The sequence below is a fragment of the Heterocephalus glaber genome, unplaced genomic scaffold (assembly GCF_053883595.1).
Source record: "Heterocephalus glaber isolate CG9 unplaced genomic scaffold, H.glaber_assembly_v1.0 deba00001795, whole genome shotgun sequence".
NCBI classification, from domain to species: Eukaryota; Metazoa; Chordata; class Mammalia; order Rodentia; family Bathyergidae; genus Heterocephalus; species Heterocephalus glaber.
This window is the reverse complement of record NW_028258476.1, coordinates 3,027,642-3,044,671: the sequence shown is the minus strand read 5'-3', so window position 1 is coordinate 3,044,671 and position 17,030 is coordinate 3,027,642. Positions and strand designations below refer to the sequence as shown.

General features: G+C 36.5%; 1 pseudogene; it reads left to right on the top strand.

Annotated features, from left to right (window-relative positions):
- The first annotated feature begins 674 nt into the window (after positions 1-674).
- LOC147820826 (U2 spliceosomal RNA) lies at positions 675-760 on the top strand (annotated as a pseudogene).
- Positions 761-17,030: the final 16,270 nt, after the last annotated feature.

Sequence of the window (17,030 nt, the reverse complement as noted above, 5' to 3'; positions counted from 1 at the left end):
ACAATGAAAAAGGGGCATGAGGAGAAGATCAACGTAACCAGCTAGGGTACAGCAGTAAGGGAGATGAACTCTGTAGTGTCCACTGGAGGAGCCAAGTACCCTGAGGCTGGGACTACAGAGAAAATCAGAGGTAGGAGAATAAGTGGAAAGAAACTAGGCAAAATCTAACATCAGGAATTTGAAAGGTGAAGTGGACTGCTCCTGGATCTAGGCTCCTCTTACACTGCAGGTCTAGGATATATAGCCAGCTCAGGAGAGGGTTACTCTCTGAGGGAAGGAGCTGGCATGAAATTAAGCAGACCAAAGGGGGAGCCTGTCTTGGAGGCCTGCAGTCAGACTTTGACTGCAGCATAAAGAGAGATGTGTGGATACTTTGGTTGTACGCTATAGCAACTGTGTGAGGATTTCTGTTTGTTTGTTTCCTTGCTTGTTTGTTGTTTTGGTTTGGTTTGGTTCTTGCCGCCTTCCTCCTCTTCCTCCTCCTCCTCTTCTTCTTCTTCTTTCTCTTCTTCTTCCTCTTCTTCTTTCTTCTTCTCTTTTCTCATCTTCCTCCTCCTCTTCTTCATTATATTATTATTATTGTGATGATGATGATGATGATGTTTAGATTTTCTTTATTATCTTTCTTTTGGCCTTTTTTTTTCATTCTCGATTTTTTTTCCTCTCTCTTCCTCATCGCTTCTCGGCCTTTTGGCTAAGATCAAGTGTAATATCTGTTCTTAACGCTTTTTCTCTCTTGCTCATTTTTTATCCACCTATTTTGTCTTCCTCTCCATATTTCATAAAGCATATATATATATGTATATATATATATATATAGTGCCTGTGTATGAGTAAAACAATAAGAATTAACCAGTGCTTTAACTTAAATAATACCTCTCATGGGTTCAACAGGGTAATGTTTACTAAAATTGTGCATAGAAGATACAAACAAAACTGAATACAAACATATTGACAGGTTCTAACAATCTCAGAGCCTCCCTCAATCTCTAGTCACACTTCCCTTCTTCTGCATCCCTCCTCCTACCTCTACAAATATTTTCTCAAACCCCTACAACACTAGCCCTTTACTAAAGTTATAAAAATAATTCCAACAGAATCTGACCTCCTTTTGTTTCACATATTGATGGTTCTCTTCTCTCCCTCTCTTCTTACTGACTTACCCCTCCTCTTCCCCTTCCCCATTCTTTCCACCTCTCTCCATATCCCACTCTAACTGCTAATAGCAGTATAATATAGTCTGTAAGTGGCACTGATAAAAGGGTGAAATTGTCAGAACTCATTTTAGTGTTCGTATTAGATGTGTAGTTGGAACTGTTGATGCTGTTATATAACCCAGTGGGAATTATCTCCTTGTAACACAGTGACTGGGTTAAGTCCTATTAAACTAAGTAAGGTGAAGTGGTAGACAGTACCTCTTGGAAGATCGAGTTAAGATTATGTCATGGGAAAGCACAATCTAAATAAAGAGGTCACCATACCAACAACAAAAATCTTTTCACTGTCTTTGACCTGAATACTCAGCACACATACCAAAAGAAAAAAGCATAAGAAAATAACGCAATAAAAGCCTCCTGAAACTTCCAACACCCCCAGATCAGATTCAGGGGGCAACTATGAAGAGATAGATTATGGCTGAATTGTATAAAATGATCAAAGAAGCAAAGAAATGATGAAGCTCAACGATGATATAACCAGAGAGTAGAATGAATAACAAAATGATCAATGAGCTTAAAGAATCCAATAAAAAATTAGAAGAGCTAACTAAAACTACTCAAAACATAAATGACAAATTTACCAAAGAATTAGAATCCATGTAAAGGTACCAAATAAATCCTACTGTTAGAGAATTTTATTGAATATATGAGCAGAACAAGTGACCAATGTAAAAAAAAAAAAGAATATTATATCTAGAAGATAGGTCTGAAGAATAAAATCATATACACAAATGTATCTTAAAAACAAGATAGAAGAGGAAAATTGATCCAACAGCTACTAGATGATCCAAAGAAGACTAACCTAAGACTAACTGATGTTAGAAAAAAGTCAGAGAACACCACACATGGAATTTTAAAAAACTGTTTACAGAAATCATAGCAGAAAAATTGCCAAGTGTTTTGAAAGTATTCAACATACAGGTAAGTGAGGCATATAGAATCCCAAATAGTCATGACCCAGAAAAAAACTTCTCCACAACATATGGAGGTCAAAACCCCAGAAGTCCAACACATTGACAAAATCTTCAAAGCTGTTAGAGAAAAGCAATAAATTACATATAAAGGTGAACCTATTATGATTACAGACTTCTAAATATAAACTTTAAGTATTTCAAATCCTAAAAGAAAATAACTTTCAACCAAGACTGATATATCCTAGAAAACTGTCTTTCAAAACTAATGGAGAAATAAGGACATTATGTGACAAAGAGTGCCTTAAGAAATTCATGACCAACAAACCACCACTCCAAAAAGCTTCTTAAAGACATCCTAGAGATAATGAAGCTATCAGTGTCAAAAAGTGTGATGACATAAAAACATCAAACAGAATAAGCAGGCAAACAAAAGGAAAAAATAAAGAAATCAACAGAAAAATAGTACAATTACAGGAATAAGTCAATATCTTTCAGTAATTACTCTCAACATAAATGACCTCAATGCCACAATTAAAAGATACAGCTTGGCAGATTGGATCAAAAAACAAACTCAAATGGCATGCTGCCTAGAAGACACATATCTAATCCAAAAAGAAATTCATAAACTAAAAATCAAAGGATGGAATAATGATAGTTCATGCAATTAGACCTTGAAAGCAAGACAGGTAGCTATCTTACATTCAAACAAAGTGAATTTCATGTTAAAACTAGTTAGAAGAGACAAAGAAGATCACTACAAATTAGTTAAGGGACTAATTCAACAGGAAGAGATAACAGTTGTAAAAAAAATATACACACTAAGTACTGGTACACCCAATTTCATGAGCACTACCAGACATAAGAGATCAAATAAACAACAATCATAGCGGGGGACCTCAGCATCTCACTTTTACAGAGAGGCAGACCAACTAGACAAAAAATTTAAAAAGAAATATGAGTTGAACCATATCTTCAAACAAATGGAGTTAATAGACATCTACAGAATGTTCCACTCAACAAGAGAATGCACATTCTTTTGGGAGCACACAGAACTTTCTCCAAAATAAACCACATACTAGTCCATACAGCTTGCTTAAATAAATACAAAAGAATTGAAATTATCCCATGCCTACTATCAGATCATAATGTACTAAGGCTAGAAACCAATGGCAAAGGAAAACCACAGAAACTTTGCAAACACCTGGATATTAAATTACACACTTTTGAATAATTTATGAGCCACAGAAGAAATAAACAATGCTTAGATTCAAACAATAATGCCAATACAACATACTAGAACTGATGGGACCCAATGAAAGCAATCCTAAGAGGGAAATTTATTACTGTGAATGATTAATTAGAAAAATAGAGTGAGCACAAATAAATAACCTAGTTGTTCACATCAAGTCCCTAGAAAAACAAAAGTTTAAATCCAAACTTAGCACAAGGAAGGAAATTTTAAGTCAGAGTGAAAATTAATGAAACTGAGACTAAAAAACAATACAAATAATCAAAGAGGTAGTTCTTTGAAGAATAAAAAAAAACAGACAAACTTATGACCAAACTGATCAAAAGAAAGAAAGAAATGGTCCACATTAATGTAATTAGAAATGAAAACGATGAACTCAAAATGAACACCACTGAGATTCAGAAGATTATTAGTAACTACTGTGAAAATATGTATGCAACAAATTAGACAATCTAGAAAAAATACAGATTCCTAGAAAAAATATTAATTACCAAAAATATATAAAAATCCTGAACAGTCCAAGAGGAAGCCATGAAATTGAAGCAGTATTAAAAAAATAACTATCAACAAAGAAAAACCCAGGCCAAGATGGATATACCACTGAATTCTACCAGAATGTCACTGAAGAGCTAATGCGAATACTGCTCAAACTGTTTAATGAAATAGAAAGAGAAGGAGTACTTCCAAACTCATTCCAGAAGGTAGCATTACCTTGATTCCAAAACCACACAAGAACTCATCAAAAAATAAAACTTGAAGATGATTTCTCTAAAGAACATACATGTAAAACTTTTCAACAAGATATTGGCAAACAATGCAAGAAATCATCAAAAAGATGATAGAACAAGCTTTATTCTAAGAATGCAAGGATGGTTAAACATATGCAAAGCAATAAATATAGTATATTATATAAACAGAAGCAAGGATAAAACTTATGTGATCATCTCAATAGATGCAGAAAAAGCCTTTGAAAAAATTCAACATCCATTCATGACTTTAAAAAGACTTGAAGAAAATAGTTAGAGGAGGAACTTATCTCCATCTGTAGCAGCCATTTATGACAAACTTATTTCCAACATCATAGCAAATGAAGAAAACCTGAAATCTTTTCTCCTTAAATTATAAACAAAACAAGTCCACTATCACCAATCTTGTTCAATACTGTACTCAAAAAATTAACCAGAGCTATCAGACAAGAGGAAAAAAAATTCAAGGGATCCATATAGAAAATATTGTTAAAATTTGTTTGGTACAAGAAGAGACTCAGAATAGCAAAACAATTCTGAGCAAAAGAACAAAGCAGGAGGAATCAAAAGCCCAATTTCAAGTTATATTACAAAGCTCCAGTGATAAAAAGCATGGTGCTAGCACAAAAACAGATGTATGAATGAATGGAATAAAATAGATCCAGAAATAATTCCAGGCACATTCAATCATCTTGTCTTTGGCAAAGGAGTCAAAAGAATATTCTGGGGAAAAGAGCCTTTTTAACAAATAGGAAATCTGGTTATACACATGTTGAAGATTGAACCTAGTCCTATATCTATTACCATGTACCAAAATACAATAAAAATGTATCAAATCCCTATATATTAAAACAGAAACACTTAATCTGCTGGAAGATAAAATATGTAAAACTCTTGAAAGACATAGGCATAGGAAAGAACTTTCTAAACCAAACCATACTAGCATAAGAAATACTGTTAAGAATCAATCAATGGAATTTTATCAAATTTAAAAGCTTTGGAACAGCACAGGAAACAACCAATAGAATGAAGAAACATTTTATACAATAGGGAAAAAAATTTTGCCAGCTATTCTTTATACAGAGGACTAATATCTACAATATATAAATAATTCAAAAATGAGATTTCCCCCAAATAAATGACTCAATCAAAAATGAGCAACTGTAGGGCCAGGAATTTAGCTCAGTGGCACCACCCTGCCTTGCAAGCACAAAGTCCTAAGTTCAACTCCTAGTACCAAAAAAAAAAAAAAAAAAATGAGCAACTGAAATGAATAAACAGTTCTCAGAAGGAGAAGAAGTAAAGGTAACCAATAAATACGTGGAAAAAATGGGCAGAGGAGGAGGCTTCCAGGCTGCCATACCACCTCACCCAGCAAAGAGGAGGAGGCTTCCAGACAACCATAGCACAGCTCTCAGCACAGAGGAGGTGCACTGCAAGGGCACAAGCAGCATCAACACCCCCCCACATAGAAATGAGAAGACACATAAACAAGCATCAAAACCAGACTTCCAGATCACCTACAGCAACCCCAAAGGGAAACAAGAGGCAACACTGTGACACTCAACGACCTGGACTCACTGAACTGGCAACAAAAGAGGATCTGGAAAAAAGGAAATCAGAATAATTTCTCAGATAAAAGCAGACATTGTGCACATAGTGCAAGACATGATTACTAGATCTAGACAGGATACAGATAAAAAAAAAAATTACAGGAGCTGAGGAACATGATAGAATCCCAAAATAGGAAACAAGTGGAATCCATAAAAAAGATGCAAACAGATTTTCAGGAGGTTAAAAACTCCACTGAAAATCTACATAGCAGAAAGAGCCAATGTGAGGACAGAATTTCGGATATAGAAGATGAGCTTGCAATTAGTGAACAGGAAAACAAAAATTGCTTTAAAATTGTAAGGGACCATGAGAAATCAATCCAGTAGCTGCTAGATGATGCAAAGATGAGTAACATAAGACTGATCAGAATCAATGAAAAAACAGGACAGAGTGCAGACAACATAAAAATCTGTTCACAGAAGTGATGGCAGAAAACGTCTGAAGCAGGGGAAAAGAACTTGACATACAGAGAAGTGAAGCATATAGGACTCCAACTAGCCTTGATCAAAAAAAAAAATCTACACACAGACATATAATTGATGAGATTCCAGAATCCCAAAAGAAGAACAAAGTTCTACAAGCAGTTAGAGAAAAGAAACAAATCACATACAAAGGAAAGTCCATCACAATCACAGCAGGCTTCTCAATGCAAACCCTCAAGACAAGAACTTGGAGTGACTCATTTCAAGCCCTAAAGGAAAACAAAGTCCAACCCAGAGTGATGTACCCTGCAAAACTATCTTTCAAAATTGGTGGTGAAATAAGATACTTTCATGACAAAGAGCATGGTAGAAACTTCTTGAATACCAAACCAGCACTCCAAAGAATTTTGCACAATATCCTAGGAACAGACATTGAGGATCACAACCCCAGGAAGCAAAGCAGAATGAACCCATCTGGCATGACAAGAAATTAAATGTAAAGGAGGCGAACCCAACAAAAAGAAAAAGTCATGGCAATGACAAGTCAATATGTTTCAGTTATAACCATCAACGTTAATGGCCTCAATTCACCAATCAAAAGAAATAGACTGGCAGAATGGGTCAAGAAGCAAAATCCAACAATATGCTTCATACAAGAAACACACATAATTCAAAAGGAAACTCATAGACTGAAAGTTAAAGGGTAGAAAATAATACTCCATGTGACAAATGCTGGCGGGGCTGTGGGGAAAGAGGAACCCTGCTCCACTGCTGGTGGGAGTGTAGACTGGTGCAAGCACTGTGGAAATCAGTATGGAGATACCTCAAAGAACTAGGACTGGAAGTCCCATTTGACCCTGCTATTCCACTGCTGGGGATCTTCCCCAAAGATTTAAAAGAATCATACCACAGTGATATATGTGCACCCATGTTCATAGCAGCACAGTTTGTAATAGCTAAAACTTGGAAACAGCCCAAATGCCCATCAACTGGAGACTGGATAAAGAAAATGTGGGGTTTTTAATAAAATGGAGTACTACTCAGCCATAAAAAATGAGAAATTAGAGACATTTATAGCTAAGTGGATGCACATTGAGGCAATACTCTTAAGAGAAATAAATAGGACACACATGTGTAAATACCAAATAGTTTCTCTGGTGTGAGAAACTGAAAGTGTAAATAAGGACTAAATGTATAATAGGTAATGTGAAATAGGAAAAAAAGGGGCAAAGGGGAAGGAAGTGGGAGGGCTAGGGGAAAGGATAGAAGGGAATGGGATTAGTATGAGAAAATGGAAAAATAGGAACAAAATCTTTGTAAATAGGGAGGACTGGAGGGGTTGAAGGGAGAGCTGGGGAAGGGTGAAAAATAAGAACCAAGAGAGACTGTGTAAAGTTGCAAATTTCCAATGATTAATGTCATTATATTGTATACCTAAAATGTACCAATGATTAGAATGAATAATCAATAATGTAACATAGGAAGAAAAGGTCCAAAAGGGTAGGGGTAGTGGGAGGGGCAGGGGAAAGGAAAGAAGGGAAAGGAAAAAATGATGAGAAATGGAAAACTGGAAATAAAGTCTTTGTAAATAGGGAAGGGTGGAGGGCGTGAAGGGAGGGCTAGGAATGGGAAAAAAATAAGAACCAAGTTGCATTACGTAAAGGTACAATTCCCAATGAGAAATGTAATTGTGTTGTATGCCTACAATGTACCAATAAAAGAATTTAATACAAAAAAAAATAAAAAATAAAAAATAAAAATAAATAAATAAAAAATAAAAACCAACAGCTAATAATATACTAAATGGTCAAAAACTGAAATCCTTCACACTAAAATAAGAACAAGAAAGGATGCCCACCATCACCACTCCTGCTCAATATAGATTTGGAAACATTAGCCATGGCAATTAGACAAGAGAAAGAAATAAAAGGAATAAAGATAGGAAATGAAGAAGTCAAATTGTCATTATTTGCAGATGACATGATACTCTATATAGAAGACCCCAAAAACTCCACCAAAAATCTTCTAGATTTAATAACCAAATTCTGTCAAGTAGCTGGATACAAGGTCAACACACAAAAATTAATAGCTTTCCTCTATATGAACAACAGACTCACTGACAGAGAAATAGGGCGAACTATTCCTTTCACAGTAGCATTCAAAAACTGAAATACCTAGGAATCAACCTAATGAAAGAAATCAAAGACCTCTTCTCTGAAAAACTATAGCACTCTGAAAAGAGAGGTTGAATATGATATCAGAAAATGGACAGACATCCCCTGGTCCTGGGTAGGAAGGTTCAACATACTGAAAATGGCAATACTTCCAAAACTGCTATATAGATTCAATGCAATTCCAATTGAGATCCCAGCAGGATACTTCACGGACCTTGAGAAAACAATCCAAAAATTCATTTGGAACAAGAAGAGACCCAGAATAGCAAAAGCAATTCTAGGTAACAGAGACATGGCAGGGAGTATAACCACCCCCAATTCTATATTACAAAGCTACTGTGATAAAAACAGCATGGTACTGGCAAAGAAACAGACCTGAGGACCACTGGAACAGATTAGAAGATGCAGAAACAACGCCAGACACACTCAGCCATCTCATCTTCAATAAAGGAGCCTAACACACTCACTGGAGAAAAGATAGCCTTATTAATAAATGGTTCTGGAAAAATTGGGTTTCAACTTGCCAAAGATGAAAACTTGACCCATATCTCTCACCATACACTAAACTAAAATCAAAATGGATTAAAGATATAAATATTAAAACAGAAACACTGAACTGGATGGAAGAGAGGTTAGGTAGAACTCTTGAAGACATTGGTGAAAAGATTTTATGAACAAAACCTCAGTTGCCCGTGAACTAGCACAAACAATCAACAATTGGGATCTCTTCTTATTAAAAGGCTTCTGCACAGCAAGAGAAACCACCAACAGAGTGAAGAGACAGCCTACATTTTGGGAAAAAATTTTCAACTGCAGTTCCTCAGACAAAGGTCTACTATCTAGAATCTATAAAGAACTTTGAAAAAGGGCTGGGGATTTAGCTCAGTAGTTTCGCCATCTGCTGCACAAGTGCAAGGACCCAAGTTCAATCCCCGGTACCAAAAAAAAAAAAAAAAGAACTTTAAAAAATCAGGCCTCCAAATTTAAAGACCCAATCCAACAATGGGTATCTGAAATGAACAGACATTCCTCAGACAAAGTAGAAATAGCAAATAAACATATGAAAAAATGTTCAACATCACTGGTCACAGGAGAAATCAAATGAAAACAATGCTGAGATTCCACCTCACCCAAGAAAGAATGGCTGCTATCATGAAATCAACCAATAACAAATGCTGGTGGGGCTGTGCTGAAAGAGGAACACTGCTCCACTCCTGGTGGGAGTGTCAACTGGTGCAACCACTGTGGAAATCAATATGGAGATATCTCAAAGAACTAGGACTGGAAGTCCCATTTGACCCCACTATTCCCCTGCTGGGTATCTTCACCAAAGAATTAAAAGAATCATGCCACAGTGATATATGTGCACCCAGGTTCATAGCAGCACAGTTTGTAATAGCTAAAAGTTGGAAACAGACCAATTGCCCATCAACCATCAACAGGAGACTGGATAAAGAAAATGTGGTTTTTTCACGTAAATAAGTCTCAAAACCAGACTTTCAGATCACCTACAGCAACCCCAAAGGGAAATGAGATGAAACACTCTGATACTCAACCATCTGGACCCACTGAACTGGCAACAAAAGGGGATCTGGAAAAAATGAAATCAGAAATAATTTCTCAGATAACAGGAGAAATTGTGCCCTTAGTGCAAGACATGATTAATAAATCTACAGAGGAGCTCAGGAGCACGATGGAATCCCAACATAGGAAACAAATGGTATCCATAAAACAGATGCAAATAGATTTCCAGGACATGGAAAAACTCCACTGAAAGTTGACACAGCAGAATGAGCCAATATGAGACAGAATTTCAGATATAGAAGATAAGATTGCAATTAGTGACCAGGAAAAGAAAAATTGCTTCAAAATTATAAGGGAACATGAGAAATCAATCCAGCAGCTGCTGCATGATGCAAAGAAGAATAACATAAGACTGATTGGGCTCAATGAAGAAACAGGAGAGAGTGGAGATGACATAAAAAAATCTCTTCACAGAAATAATGGCAGAAAACTTCCCAAGCAGGGGAAAAGAGCTCAACATGCAGATAAGTGAGGCATATAGGACTCCAAATAGTCTTGATCAAAAAAAATCTACACATAGGCATATAATTGTTAAGATTCCAGAAACACAACAGAAGAACAAAGTTCTCCAAGCAGTCAGAGAAAAGAAACAAATCACATACAAAGGAAAGCCCATCAGAATCACAGCAGACTTCTCAACACAAACCATCAAGGCAAGAAGAGCTTGGAGTGACATATTCCAAGCCCTAAAAGAAAACAGCCTCCAACCCAGATTGCTGTACCCTGCAAAACTATCTTTCAAAATTGATGGAGAAATAAGATACTTTCATGACAAAGAGCACCTTAGGAACTTCGTGAATACCAAACCAGCACTCCCAAAAATTTTGCACAATATCCTAGGAACAGACATTGAGGATCACAACCCCAGGAAGCAAAGCAGAATGAACCCGTCTGGCATGACAAGAAATTAAATGGAAAGGGGGAGAACCCAACAAAAAGAAAAAGTCATGGCAATGACAAGTCAATACGTTTCAGTTATAACCATCAACGTTAATGGTCTCAATTCACCAATCAAAAGAAATAGACTGGCAGAATGGGTCAAGAAGCAATATCCAACAATATGCTGCATACAAGAAACACACTTAATTCAAAAGGAAACACATAGACTGAAAGTGAAAGGGTGGAAAACAATACTCCATGCGACAGGAACCTGAAAAAAAAGCAGGAGCAGATATCCTCTTTGCAGATCAAGTAGATTTCAAACCAACACTGATGAAGAGAGGGAAAGAAGGATACTACATCCTTGTAAAGGGAAGAATCCAAGAGGAAGAGATGACAATCATAAATATCTATGCACCAAACACTAGTGCGCCCAACTATATAAAACAAATATTAGCAGACATGAAAAGTCATATATGCACTAATACAATTGTAGTGGGGGACCTCAACACCCCACTGTCACAAATAGATAGATCAACTAGACAAAAAATAAATAATGAAATACTAGAACTCAATCGAACTCTTGAACAAATGAATTTAACGGATGTTTACAGAGTCTTCCACCCCACAAAATCAGAGTACACTCAGCTACACATGGGTCATTCTGCAAAATAGACCACATACTCACACATAGAACATGTTTAAGTAAGTGCAAAGGAATTGAAGTTGTCTCCTGTATATTATCAGACCATAGTGCGATGAAATTGGAGATCCATAGCAAAAGAAACTCAAAAAATTGCATAAACACGTGGAAATTGAACAACACACTTCTGAATAACCAATGGGTCACAGAGGAAATTAAAGAAGAAATCAGACAGTTCCTTCAATTAAATGACAACCACAGTACAACATATCGGAATCTATGGGACACAATGAAAGCAGTCTTATGAGGGAAATTCATAGCAGTGAATATGCATATTAGGAAAACAGAGTGAGCCCAATTAAACAACCTGATGCTGAACCTCAAGCTTCTAGAAAAAGAAGAGCAGTTCAAACTCAAAGCTCATACAAGGGAGGGAATTATGAAGATCCAAGGAGAAATCAATGCAATGGAGACTAAGAGAATGATACAAAAATATCAATGAAGCCAAGAGTTGGTTCTTCAAAAGAATCAACAAAATTGACAAACCCTTAGCCAACCTTGTCAGAAAAAGGAAAGAAAAGGCCCAAATCCATGCAATTAGGAATGAAAAGGGTGAAATTACAACAGACCCAGCAGAAATCCAGAAGATCCTCAATACCTACTTCCAGAACCTATACACCAATAAGATGGAAAACACAAGAGAAATGGACAGATTCCTAGATATATATGAATTACCAAAGTGGAATGAAGAAGACCCAAAAATTCTGAACAACCCAATATCAACCAATGAAATTGAAAATGTAATTAAAAACTTATCAACTAAGAAAATCCCAGGCCCTGTTGGCTTCACTGCTGAATTCTACAAGACATTTAGAGAGGAACTGCTGCCACTACTGTTTAAACTCTATAATGAAATTGAAAGGGAAGCAATACTCCTAAATTCATTCCTGGAAGCAAGCATCACCTTGATCTCCAAAGGAGAGAAAGACCCAACCTAAAAAGAGAACTATAGGCCAATCTCACTAATGAACATAGATGCAAAAATCCTTAATAAGATACTTGCAAATAGAATGCAGGAGATCATCAAGAAGATGATACACCCTGATCAAGTGGGATTCATCCCAGGGATGCAGGGATGGTTCAACATATGCAAATCAATCAATGTAATACACTATATCAATAGAGCCAAGGACAAAAAACATATGATTATCTCCATAGATGCACAAAAAGCATTTGACAAAATCCAACATGCATTTATGATAAAAACCCTACAAAAAATTGGAATAGATGGTCTCTACCTCGACCTGATAGAAGCTATCTATGAAAAACCAACAGCCAATATCATACTAAATGATCAAAAACTGAAATCCTTCACACTAAAATCAGAAACAATACAAGGATGTCCACTATCACCACTCTTGTTCAATATAGTTCTGGAAACATTAGCCATGGCAATTAGACAAGAGAAAGAAATAAAAGGAATAAAGATAGGTAATGAAGAAGTCAAATTGTCATTATTTGCAGATGACATGATACTCTATATAGAAGACCCCAAGAACTCCACCAAAAGTCTTCTAGACTTAATAACCAAATTCAGTCAAGTAGCTGCTTACAAGGTCAACACACAAAAATCAATAGTTTTCTTCTACACAAATGACAGACTCACTGAGAGAGAAATAGGGCAAATAATTCCTTTCACAATAGCATCCAAAAAACTGAAATACCTAGGAATCAACCTAATGGAAGAAATCAAAGACCTCTTCTCTGAAAACTATGGCACTCTGAAAAAAGAGATTGAAGATGATATCAGAAAATGGACAGACATCCCCTCCTCCTGGGTAGGAAGGATCAACATAGTGAAAATGGCCATACTTCCAAAATTGCCATATAGATCCAATGCAACTCCAGTTGAGATCCCAGCAGCATACTTCATGGACCTTGAGAAAACAATCCAAAAATTCATTGGGAACAAGAAGAGACCCAGAATAGCAAAAGCAACTCTAGGTAACAGAGACATGGCAAGGGGTATCACAATCCTCAACCTGCAACTCTACTACAAAGCTACTGTGATAAGAACAGCATGGTACTGGCAAAGAAATGGACCTGAGGACCAGTGGAACACATTAGAAGATGCAGAAACAACGCCAGACATACTTAGCCATCTCATCTTCAATAAAGGAACTAAACAGCCTCGCTGGAGGAAAGATAGCCTCATTAATAAATGGTGCTGGAAAAATTGGGCTTCAAATTGCCAAAGATGAAAACTAGACATATATCTCTCACCATGCACTAAACTAAAATCAAAATGGATTAAAGATCTAAATATTAAAATAGAAACTCTGTACCAGTTGGAACAGAGGTTAGGTAGAACCTTTGAAGACATCAGTGTAGGAAAAGATTTTATGAACAAAACCTCAGTTGCCCGTGAACTAGCACAAACAATCAACAATTGGGATCTCTTCTTATTAAAAGGCTTTTGCACAGCAAGAGAAACCACCAGCAGTATGAAGAGACAACCCACAATGTGGGAGAAAATTTTCACCTGCTCTTCCTCAGACAAAGGTCTACTATCTCGAATCTATAAAGAACTTAAAAAGATCAGACCTCCCAAATTTAAAGACCCAATCCACAAATGGGCATCTGAAATAAACAGACATTTCTCAGACAACGAAGCGAAGCAGAAATAGCAAATAAACATATGAAAAGATGTTCAACATCACTGGTCATTCGAGAGATGCAAATGAAAACAAGGCTGAGATTCCACCTCACTCCAGAAAGAATGGCTGCTATCAGGAAATCAAGCAATAACAAATGCTGGTGGGGCTCTGGGGAAAGAGGAACCCTGCTCCACTGCTGGTGGGAGTGTAGACTGGTGCAACCACTATGGAAATCAGTGTGGAGATACCTCAAAGAACTAGGACTGGAAGTCCCATTTGACTCTACTATTCCACTGCTGGGGATCTTCCCCAAAGATTTAAAAGAATCATACCACAGTGATATATGCGCACCCATGTTCATAGCAGCACAGTTTGTAATAGCTAAAACTTGGAAACAGCCCAAATGCCCATCAACTGGAGACTGGATAAAGAAAATGTGTTTTTTTAATAAAATGGAGTACTACTCAGCCATAAAAAATGAGAAATTAGAGACATTTATAGCTAAGTGGATGCACATTGAGGCAATACTCTTAAGAGAAATAAATAGGACACACATGTGTAAATACCAAATAGTTTCTCTGGTGTGAGAAACTGAAAGTGTAAATAAGGACTAAATGTATAATAGGTAATGTGAAATAGGAAAAAAAGGGGCAAAGGGGAAGGAAGTGGGAGGGCTAGGGGAAAGGATAGAAGGGAATGGGATTAATATGAGAAAATGGAAAAATAGGAACAAAATCTTTGTAAATAGGGAGGACTGGAGGGGTTGAAGGGAGGGCTGGGGAAGGGTGAAAAATAAGAACCAAGAGAGACTGTGTAAAGTTGCAAATTTCCAATGATTAATGTCATTATATTGTATACCTAAAATGTACCAATGATTAGAATGAATAATCAATAATGTAACATAGGAAGAAAAGGTCCAAAAGGGTAGGGGTAGTGGGAGGGGCAGGGGAAAGGAAAGAAGGGAAAGGAAAAAATGATGAGAAATGGAAAACTGGAAATAAAGTCTTTGTAAATAGGGAAGGGTGGAGGGCGTGAAGGGAGGGCTAGGAATGGGGAAAAAATGAGAACCAAGATGCATTATGTAAAGGTATAATTCCCAATGAGAAATGTAATTGTGTTGTATACCTACAATGTACCAATAAAAGAATTTAATAAAAAAAAGAAAATGTAGTTTTTAAATAAAATGGAGTACTACTCAGCCATAAAAAATGAGAAATTAGAGACATTTATAGCTAAATGGATGCCCCTTGAGGCAATACTCTTAAGAGAAATAAATAGGACACACAAGTGTGAATACGGAATAGTTTCTCTAGTTTGAGATATTGAAAGTATAAATAAGAACTAAAAGATATAATAGATAATGTGAAATAGGAAGAAAAGAGGCAAAGGGAAAGGGGAAGTGGGAGGGGTAGGGAAAGGAAAGAAGGGAATGGAATTAATATGAGAAAATGAAAAAATGGAAACAAAATCTTTGTAAATAGGAAGGGATGGAGGGGTTGAAGGTAGGGCAGGAGAATGGGGAAAAATAAGAACCAAGAGAGACTATGTAAAGGTGCAAATTTCCAATGATGAATGTCATTATATTGTATAACTAAAATGTACCAACAATATTAAATTTAAAAAAAGAAAAAAATGTACATTATCTCTCGTCATTATTGGAATACAAATTAAAACAATATTGATATTCCATCTTATCTCAGAAAGAATGACTATTATCAAGGAACCAAATAATAACAAATGCTAGAGAGGCTGTGGGGGAAAGGAAGCCCTTCTATATTGTTTTGTTTTTTTGTTTTTTGTTTTTTGTTTTTGTATTAAATTCTTTTATTGGTACATTGTAGGTATACAACACAATTACATTTCTCATTGGGAATTGTACCTTTACATAATGCATCTTGGTTCTCATTTTTTCCCCATTCCTAGCCCTCCCTTCACCCCCTCCACCCTTCCCTATTTACAAAGACTTTATTTCCATTTTTTCCATTTCTCATCATTTTTTCCTTTCCCTTCTTTCCTTTCCCCTGCCCCTCCCACTACCCCTACCCCTTTGGACCTTTTCTTCCTATGTTACATTATTGATTATTCATTCTAATCATTGGTACATTTTAGGTATACAATATAATGACATTAATCATTGGAAATTTGCAACTTTACACAGTCTCTCTTGGTTCTTATTTTTCACCCTTCCCCAGCCCTCCCTTCAACCCCTCCAGTCCTCCCTATTTACAAAGATTTTGTTCCTATTTTTCCATTTTCTCATATTAATCCCATTCCCTTCTATCCTTTCCCCTAGCCCTCCCACTTCCTTCCCCTTTGCCCCTTTTCTTCCTATTTCACATTACCTATTATACATTTAGTCCTTATTTACACTTTCAGTTTCTCACACCAGAGAAACTATTTGGTATTTACACATGTGTGTCCTATTTATTTCTCTTAAGAGTATTGCCTCAATGTGCATCCACTTAGCTATAAATGTCTCTAATTTCTCATTTTTTATGGCTGAGTAGTACTCCATTTTATTAAAAAAACACATTTTCTTTATCCAGTCTCCAGTTGATGGGCATTTGGGCTGTTTCCAAGTTTTAGCTATTACAAACTGTGCTGCTATGAACATGGGTGCGCATATATCACTGTGGTATGATTCTTTTAAATCTTTGGGGAAGATCCCCAGCAGTGGAATAGTAGGGTCAAATGGGACTTCCAGTCCTAGTTCTTTGAGGTATCTCCATACTGATTTCCACAGTGCTTGCACCAGTCTACACTCCCACCAGCAGTGGAGCAGGGTTCCTCTTTCCCCAGAGCCCCACCAGCATTTGTTATTGCTTGATTTCCTGATAGCAGCCATTCTTTCTGGAGTGAGGTGGAATCTCAGCCTTGTTTTCATTTGCATCTCTCGAATGACCAGTGATGTTGAACATCTTTTCATATGTT